The sequence below is a fragment of the Momordica charantia genome, assembly GCF_013281855.1.
Source record: "Momordica charantia cultivar OHB3-1 chromosome 2 unlocalized genomic scaffold, Mcharantia_2.0 BLBB01000002.1, whole genome shotgun sequence".
NCBI lineage: Eukaryota > Viridiplantae > Streptophyta > Magnoliopsida > Cucurbitales > Cucurbitaceae > Momordica > Momordica charantia.
In genome coordinates this window covers 17,926,695-17,936,956 of record NW_028275160.1, presented here as the reverse complement: position 1 = coordinate 17,936,956, position 10,262 = coordinate 17,926,695, and positions in this window count along the sequence as shown.

Genomic DNA, 10,262 nt, shown 5'->3' with positions numbered 1-10,262 from the left:
TTTTTATATCAACCTCTTTTGATCTTAGAGCATTAATCACAATATTAAGGCTTGTTTGGTAATGTTCGCGTTCCTTGTTTATCGTTTCCAATTTTCGTAAGAAATCTAATCATATTTAACCTAACTATGTTTCTCGTTTCTCCTTTTTTTTAACATTATCAAAATTGTATAGAATTTTTGGAAATAATCGAAACAAATTTCTTCTTTACTGTTTCTATTTTCAATTTGTTCCCATAAATAAATAAAAAGATTGTTTCATCATACTTGAATTTATGGAGGTTATGATGATGCAATTCATTTTTCTTTATTAAAAATTAAGAAATAGAAACAATAAACAAGAACGAGCTCTAACCAATCTCTTCCCTATTTGATTGCCATTTCTTTTTCTTTATAAGTTTCTTGAATAGAATTCAAACGGATGTTTGCTTGATTATGATCTTATAATTTATCCCCACTATTTAATAAATGAAGGCATATATTGTTGAAATCGTTTAAGTTTTCTTCAGGGGATTTTGAGAGTACCATTTTGAAACAAAAATATGTTTTCCTTTAAAAGAATTTGATTTGACGGGGACTTTCACAGATAGAGTTTAGTTAATTTTGCCCACAATTTTGAAGCAGCCTCAATGTCATTTACCTGTCTCAAAACTTTGTCTGCCAAATAAACGATCATTGTGCTAAATATTTGTAGTTCTTATTATTGAAAGAGAAATGAGAAAGTAGGGAAGTGTGGATTTCATTCAACAATGGTACATATAATTACACACTCTATGTCTAAAAATAGACTCGACTAATTCCACACAAAAGACAACTCACTCCACTAGCCATAAGAATAGCAACCTAATTGACTTGACTATAACAAAAAAATAACACTAACAACTACCTAGAAGCTAGGACTTGGACTAGACAAATTCAAAAACTATAATTCAAACTTGCAATTTAAGTTAACTAACATTCTACTCGTAACTCACATACTATTGTTGAGTGATAAATTTCGGCGAATCACAAATTCCCACGTAATTATAATGATAAAATTATATGTCATTTAAATTTAGGCAAATTAAATAATGTCAAGTCGCCAATAGGCCGATCAAGATCATCATCAAGCCGTTGATAGGCCGATCAAGATCAATAAGCCGCCAAGAGGCCGATCAAGATCAACAAGCCACCGAGAGGCCAATCAAGATCAACAAGCCACCGAGAGGCCTATCAAGATTTATAAGCCGCCAAGAGATCAATCAAGATCCAGAAGCCGTCAAGAGGCCGATCCATATCCAGAAGCCACCAAGAGGCCGATCAAGATCAACAAGTCGCCAATAATTTAAGGGAAAGAATCAGAAGATAAATATAGAGATTTTACGAACCCCCCAAATATCAATACAAATTATATTTAGTCCACGAAATATAATTTCTCCAGAAATCTCGTGTAAACAAAATTGGCACGCCCAGTGGGACAATCTCTACCTCTCATCCTTTCTCATTAATCAAAATTTTTCCAAAGAAAGTAATGGCAGTATAGAAAGTATTCTCAATAAATTACTTTCTCCATGATAATGAGAAAGAAGTATGAAAAAGATTGCTCCTCATCGCAAGAGCTTAAACTGCATGATGCTCCTTCCTCGCATGAGCTCAAAAAGTGAGAGGAAAAAAAAATTGTATTGAACTACGTTAAAAAGTTAAGTCTACCCAAAAAAAAAAAAAAGTAACTCTGTCGATTATAAACTGAACATGGTTATTGTTGGGCGCTATATGGAAGGTGGTCACCACTGTGGAAGTAGGCTAACAAATGATCCTTATCAAGGATAGGCAATGGAACCATCCAATTTGGACCATAATTGACATCTCAATCTCATAGCTAAAAGTTCCAATTATTGTCTATAAGTTGGGGCATGTTTATCACCTAGAACTGCAAATTCAAATTAAATCAAGATTTCATAAATTTGAATTTATCTGGGATTTAAATTTGGGCATATTCCAAATTTTACCCGATTAAAATTTGGAATAAAAATTCGAATTCAAATTTTATTTCAATTTCAAGTATAGATCCAAATTTCTATTCAAAGTCAAAATCTCGAAAAACTTTAAATTTGGGCATATTCCAAATTTTACAATTTTACCAAATTCGAATATCAATTTAGCCATATTTCAAATCGAGATTGGGATAAAAACTAAAATTCAAACTTTATTCATATTCAACTCAAAAATTCAAATAAATAAATCATTTTTAAATTTGAAATCTCAGTAGAATTTTAAATTTTGGCATTTTCTAAATTTTAAACTTTTACCAAATTCGAATCTCAATTTGGTGATATTCCAAATTGAGATTGGAGTAAAAAATTCAAATTCAAACTTTACTTCACTTGCAGTCAAAATTTAGGCATATTCCAAAATTTACAACTTTACAAAATTCAAATCTCAATTTGGCCATATTTCAAATCGAGATTGGAGTAAAAATTCAAATTCAAACTTTACTCCATTTGAAGTCAAAATTTGGGATATTCCAAATTTGTCAAACTTTATCCAAATTCCAAATCAAGATTTGAGTAAAAGTTCAATACCAAGACATTTTTCGAAATTCAATCACAACTATGTTTTGCATAAATTTCAAAAGGGGGCATTTGTTGACTGATAAATTTTAGCTAATCACAAATTGCCACGTAATTATAATGATCAATTATATGTCATTTAAATTGAGGCTAATTAAATAATGTCACATATTATTTTTGGGCATTTGAATTCGACCAATCAAATTATGTTATAACCATATTGTTTATGCAGGAATTTGCACAACGGTTCTTCAGGAATCAAGCTCGAACCCGGTCTTCGGTTCTGACCTGAACACTAGAGTGGACCTGCACAAGAGGGTAAGCACTCCGACGCTCAAGTCAGTATAGATCGGACTCCTTATTTAGCTCGAGGTGAGATTCGATACCTGAGCGTGAAATGAAGCCCTCTATTTATAGGTGACGGATCCGACAACACACACGACCGGTGGTTACATGTCTGTTCTCATGTCGGACCTGTCGGGTTCCGAGCAGGTCGGTCCCCAGTCAGGTCGAACCTTGGTGCCCATACTTCATCTTTTATAACGGGCAAACCCGGTCTCCTCGACGGGCCCGAGGTGGACCTAAACAATCCTTTTTTATTTAATTTCTATAAACATTAATAAGGGTCCTCTACGTGTCTTGGGTATGTTTACCCCCAAACATTGGCCCCTCTTTGTCAAGTTCGATCTCGACCTGGCAGAGAAGTTTATTCTAATCTATTTTGGACACATGACGACTTTTCATTTGCAGAGGGCATATGACCGTTGCGGAAGATGTTTCGACCTGCCAGGTTGTCGGAGCACTCAAGTGTTTCGTCGTTGCGTATCTCGAGAAGATCCTAGCCGCTCGTTGATTACACGTGTACGGCGTAGAGGTTTTTCCGATCAACTATAAATAGTCCCGAAACTTCAGGTCAAACCTTACGTTTCTTGAATTTCTGGAGTTCGATCTGAAACCAGCTCGAACCTTTTCTCTAGGTCAGTCACTTTTCCTTGCTCTTACTCTTCTTTCAAACATGGTAGTTTTCTTGTCTTCTCCCTCTAGTAGTGATAGCCTGAGTAGTGTAGGTCGGACAATAAGTAGTTCGCCCCCCAAGCCAAGTGACTCTGGGAAGGTCTTAGCTCGTAGGTTAGAGTCCGAGCTGGAAGAAATAGAGAACTTTAGGTTCTCAGATGACGGAGAGGATAGCGATACCTCCACCTCGGGCCAGGGTCTAGAGTACCCTTCTAAGATGCCCGAGCACTATCTTGGACCCCTTCGTAGGGGGTTTAACATTCCGAATGACATCCTCCTTAGGGTTCAGGAGGAAGGGGAAAGAGCTGACAATCCTCCAGAGGGATGGGTGACTCTTTATTTGAAGATGTTTGAGTATGGCCTCAGACTTCCCCTTCATCCCTTTGCTCAGGAGTTCTTAAACCGAACTGGACTGGCTCCTGCTCAAGTGGCCTCCAATGGGTGGGGTGTCATTTTTGCTTTAGCCATCCTTTTTTGGTTGCGAGCTCTGGACGAGGATGAGGCCAAGCTGCTAAGTGTTGACCAGCTTCTTGAGTGTTTTGAGGCCAAGAGGATAGACAAAAAACCAGGTCGGTACTATATGTGCGCAAGGAAGGGCGCGAGTGGTATAGTCAAGGGGCCGACCTCCATCAAAGGATGGGTAGGTAAGTGGTTCTTTGCCTCTGGAGAGTGGCTGACAAAGGACGAATCAGGTCGTGCCTTTTTTGATGTTCCCACTAGGTTTCGGAACTTAGGTATGAAGTCTTTCTTACTTTCCTTTTCTTTTAGTTTCTTGATATTCACATCTAACTCGAACTTTTTGTCTACTTTGTGCAGTATCGATCAAGCCGATTCCCGAGCTCGGTCAAGCCACTTTTGACACCCTCAAATTCTACAAGGACAACTTCCCCAAGGGCAAGAAGATCGGAACCTTGGTCACCGACAAGCTGCTCTTGGAGTCGGGGCTACTTGACTACAACCCTCTGGTTCGACCAATTGAAGCTTTGAGGCTAAACTCCGAGCTCGGTAAGCTGTGTTCGATCTCGTCTTCGATTTAATCTTTCCTTTGATTTCTAACTTTATGTTTGTTTATTTTGCAGCAATGGTGTGTGGATTCACGAGCAGCGTGAAACGCAAGTCCAAGGGTCGTGCTCACGCCCTCAAAACCGTGGTGGGTACTGAACCGATGATGCCTACGGTGCCACGGACTGAGGCTCAGGGTAACTCTGGGCCATCTTCTGCAGTCCCCACCCCCGTGATCGAACTAGACTTGTCTGGGGGTCGATCTGAAGAGAAGCGTCCGAGGGAAGAGTCCGAGGCGCTTGACATATCTCCCCTGAACGAGGTGAGGGGAGAGTCACCTTTGAGGAGGAGAAGAAAGAAGAAGAAGACCTCCTCCTCCTCGGACGTTGGCGCTCGTGGGACTCTGCCTACGAGCCATGCTGATTTGGTGGATGACCCTGAAGCTAGGATGTGGGGGACATCCGATGTGCGAATGCGGTTCAGGATGGAACCGTTAAGTTTCAGAGTGAAGGACCAGGTGTCCCGCATCTCGGCCACGTGCTTGGACCTCTGCCTGAGGAGAGCATCCAAGTTCGTGAGTGATCCTGGGTCCGTACTGCAGAGGACCATTGACAACGCTGCCGAGGTAAGATCTACTTTGCACCTTCATTTTATTGTTTATATATATATATATATATATATATATAGTTTTTTTTATTTACAGTTCGATCTAACCATCGTGTCTTTTGACTTTCACAGGCGTTTGTCGCTTCCATTCATTCAGCGATTATGATTAAAGTTGAATTGGATGGAAGGGAGGCTTTGGCGGCAAAAGAGAGGGCGAACTCCTCCGCCGCCTTGGAGGCTGCCACCACGCTGAAGGGCGAACTGCTAAAGGCCCAAGGCGAGGCAGATGTTTTAAGGGCCGAGGTGGATGCCAAGGTCGAACTTTTGAAGAAGGAGGGTGAGAAGCACAAGGCCCACCTCCGAGCAGCCCATGCGATCACCAAGGGGCTGGAGAAGGAGAAATTCCAACTCCTGAAGGAGAAGGACGATCTCACCCAAGTCCTTGAGGAGAAGGATGCCTCTATCGGGCGCCTCACAGCCGAGCTTAAAGACCTGAAGGAGCGCCTTACCACTGGATCGCTGCTGGAGGAGTCGTTCAAGCAACACCCAGATTTTGATGGGTTTGCTAAGGATTTCAGCGATGCCGGCTTCAAGTTCATGATGAAGGGCATTGCTGCCGACATGCCTCACCTTCAGATCGATCTCAGCGACCTCAAGAAGAAATACTCTGAGAAGTGGGCTTCTGGGCCTAATGGGACTCCTGGCCCCCAATCTCTAGTGGACAAGTACGTCAGGGAGCTGGACTCTGACTACTCCGACGTGGAGGATGAGGATGCTCCTAGCCAGGAGCCTAACGAGATCGGCACAACACAAGAGGAGGTTCCTTCACAGCAGGATGGATCTCAGGAGGTTAACTTTCTGGGGTCCCAGGGCGAGCTGTCCTCCCACCTCGGAAGTAGCTGAGGCTATTTCTTTTTGTCTTTTGTTATTTTGTTTTGTAAGTCTCAGGGCAGAGCTGTAAGGTACATAAGCCTTGGCTCTGTCTTTTTAATCAATTAAATTTTCATTCCTTCACTTTTGCGCATCTAGCTCTGACCTTTGCTCTCATTACTTTTCCCTTAAACTTTTAAACTTGCTTTTGTAAATTGGAACTTACAAATGAATAAATTCATCTCGCACTTCTAACTTAAAGGATCGCACCTCTAACTTAACTTTCGGCTGAGCTTCAAGATAACTCTTTTCACATCGTACCTCTTACCTAAGGTTTGAATTTGAGAGTTTCTTTTATTAATCTTTTATATTTCTCCTCGAACTCGGAAGTCCGAAAGAACATTAAGCAATTGGAACTTTCTACATCGTACCTTTAACTTGTACGTTCAAAGGGGCGAATTTTGAGTCCATAGTTATTATTCACATCGCACCTCGAACCCGTAGGTTTAGAGGACCGAATTTCTTGAACCTTCAACATCGCACCTTTAACTTTATCGTTACAAGGATTGAATTTTGGCTCGTTATTGATTTATTGATTTTGACATCGCACCTCGAACCCGTGGGTTTTGAGGTTGCCGATTTCAAGTCTTATGGGAGTCCGTGGCCCCCATTTAATTTCTAATCGAACTCGGAGTTGTGAAATTAAATAACCCTATTTATTGAAAGTTCCACCCCTTGAAATTTTTACAAGCCCATTTTGGGACTATTTTGACATCTCAGGGGTAATAGCGCTTCAAGTGCTCCGCGTTCCATGGATGCGCAAGCACTCTTCCTTCCAGGTCAGCCAGCATATAAGTTCCAGGTCGGACTATGACTTTGACTTCGAATGGTCCCTCCCAACTTGGGTCAAGGGTGTCGACATGACTCTGAATTTTTCTTAAGACTAAATGCCCAACTTGGAAGCTTCGAGGTCGAACTCCGGCATTGTAATGTCTGGCCATTCTGTTCTGATACTCTGCTCAAGTCAGTATAGGTCGGACTCTCTATTTAGCTCGAGGTGAGATCCGACAGCACACACGACCGACGGTTACATGTATTTTCTCATGTCGGACCTGTCGGGTTCTGAGCAGGTCGGTCCCCAGTCAGGTCGAACCTTGGTGCCCATACTTCATCTTTTATAACGGGCAAACCCGGTCTCCTCGGCAAGGTCGAGGTCGACCTAAACAATCCTTTTTTATTTAATTTCTTCAAACACTAATAAGGGTCCTCTACGTGTCTTGGGTATGTTTACCCCCAAACACATATGATGACATAAGTTGTTCTAATAAGATTGCTCCACATATGACATATAAATTGGTGCAATCAAAATTTGTCATGTCTATTTGGTGACATAAATTGACCTAATGGGATTGTGCCACGTCACAATTTACATATAATCAAATGGGTCTATCAAGATCCTCCATCCTCAAAGGATTAAAATCCTTCATCACATCCTACAGAGGATGAAAATCCTTCCTTCTCCTGAAGTATAAAAATCCTTCATCCCCCATATGATCAAAATCCTCTCTTCAAATAAGATTAAAATTTCTCTGCCGTCTTGAGATCAAGGAGAAGCCAAAGAAGATCAAGATCATCATCAACGATCGAGATCAACAAGTCCATAAGGCCTAGCCAATCAAGATCATCATCAAGCCAGATGCCGATCAAGATCGTCATAAAGCCAGAGGCCAATCAAGATCATCATCAAGCCAGATGCCGATCAATATCATCATCAAGCTAGAAGCCGATCAAGATCATCATCAAGCTCGAGGCCGGTCAAGGTCATCATCAAAGCCCGAGGCCGATTAAGATAAACATCAAGCCACCAGCAAGCTGATCAAGATCAACATCAAGTCGCCGATAGGCTGATCAATATCAACAAGCCGTCGATAGGTCGATCAATATCAGCCAGCCACCGATAGACCGATCAAGATCAACAAAGCCGCGGATAGGCCTATCAAGATCAACAAAGTCGCCAAGATACCAATCAAGATCAACAAGCCGTGGAGAGGCCGATTAAGATCTACAAGCAGCCGAGAGGCTGATCAATATCCAAAGCCGCCGATAGGCCGATGAAGATCAACAAAGCCGCCGATAGGTCAATCAAGATCAACAAGCCGCCAAGAGGCCGATCAAGATCAACAAGCCGCCAAGAGGCCGATCAATATCAACAAGCAGCCAAGAGACTGATCAATATCAACAAACCAATCAAGATCCACAAGCCGCCAAGAGGATGATCAATATCTTAAAATTCTTGGTCCTTACATGAAGATATCTATTATTTGCTCCTATAGCTGCAATGCACCAGCTGAACTTCTCCTTCATTCAGCATCTCTCTAAGAACATAATACTTGAACTTAAAATGCTTGGTTCTTACATTAAAAATAGGATTCATTGAAATAGCTAAAGTGACTTTATTATCCACAAACATCTTGACACTCTCTTCTTGTTTTAGATGCAAGTCATGTATAAACTTCTTCAGCCAAACAACTTGGTTGACTGTTGCCGTTGCTACAATGAACTCAGCTTCTACAATTGATCGAGCCACTATATCTTGCTTTTTTTTAACACCATGAGAAACACGTGAGCCAAAAGTGAAACAATAGCCAGAGGTGCTTTTCATGTCATCCAACGACCTAGCCCAATCACTATCTGAGTAACCTTGCAACTCAAAATTTTTAACTTTACTTAATTTGATCCCAAAAGACAGTGTGTCTTTCAGATATCTCAAAACCCTTTTTCCAGCCACCATATGATTCTTGCTTGCACAGTGAAGAAATATAGATAAGATACTTACAGTGTACAAGATGTCAGACCTAGTGGATGTGAGATACATAGGCATCGAACTAGAATTCTATACACATTCTCATATGCAGGTTCCTCTCCATCGTCTGTTTGCAACTTCTCCTATTGAACCTCTTCAATAACTCTCTCATGTACTTCTTCTGATAGAGAAACACTTCATTATGCCCTTGCCAAATCTCCATACATAGGAAGTAAAGCATCAAACCTTTCATCTCAAACACCTGCATTATTTCTTGCTTGAACACCTCTAATTGAACATTATCACTTCCTATCACCAGCAAGTCATCTACATAGAGAGATACAATCACAACAATAGTACATGATTTATTCACATAGAGTGTGGATTGACTCACACTCTTCACAAAACCCAAGCTCAGCAAGTGATCGATCATCCATTTTGTTGTACCATGCCCTATGAGCTTTGCTTCAACCCATAAAGAGCCTTCTTCAATAAATAAACCTTCTACTTTTCTCCTGGTGTGATGAACCGGGGTGGTTGCTCATAACTCTCCAAAAGAGAGTTATTCTGGTGTTTATTTGGGTGAACATTTGCATTAAAATGTCAAAGTGTGTCGGTTTTAAGTCATAATTAGCACAAATAGTGTTTAATTGCAAACTCATAGCTAAACATACTTAGTTTTGAGAACTTTGGCCAAAAACAGTATAAACTCTTGTATTTGTGGTTCTTTTGCACAGGTTATTAAGGAGGAGTCGAGAAGAGAAAGAAGTACGGAACCAGAGAGGAAAAGCCAAAGCATTGTCAAGTCGAAGCATATAAAGGCTGGAGCATAGCGATATCAGGGCATGGGTATCCGTACAGTTAATTCAAAAACACGGGATTCACTTATGTCCGTACAATCCCCAGTCGGATGCCCTAAAAACGGGACCCGATATTTAAAGGGAAGGTTACCCTAGCTGACGGACATGCAGATCCCAAAGGAGACAAAATTTGAGAGCTGAAAATACCAAGGAAGGGAATATACCCATTTTCGGGAGGAGAGCTGACGCCAGAAAGGTGAAGCTCGTCTGTTGCTTTGCGTTGACTGCTCTTATTCTCTGTCATTTAGCTGATTTTCTGCTATGGGTTGTATTTCTTCTTCTTCCATTTTGTTTTCTTCACCCATTATTTCAGGGGAGGTTCACATGCTGTATCTGGCTTGAGACCGAATCTCTAGCATGCTACATTTATTTTTAAGCAAATTTGAATTTATTTATCAATTCATCGCGTTACTGTTGGCCGCTGTTTCGTGTATGTTAGCTCCGATATTGACCCGAAAAGGCTTGTGGGTGCTGATTTGTTTTGCTTGTGATTAGCGCTTTTCTATTGCTAGGGATACTCAGGAATGGGGTCCCCTAATCATGCCCATAGTTTGGATTTAT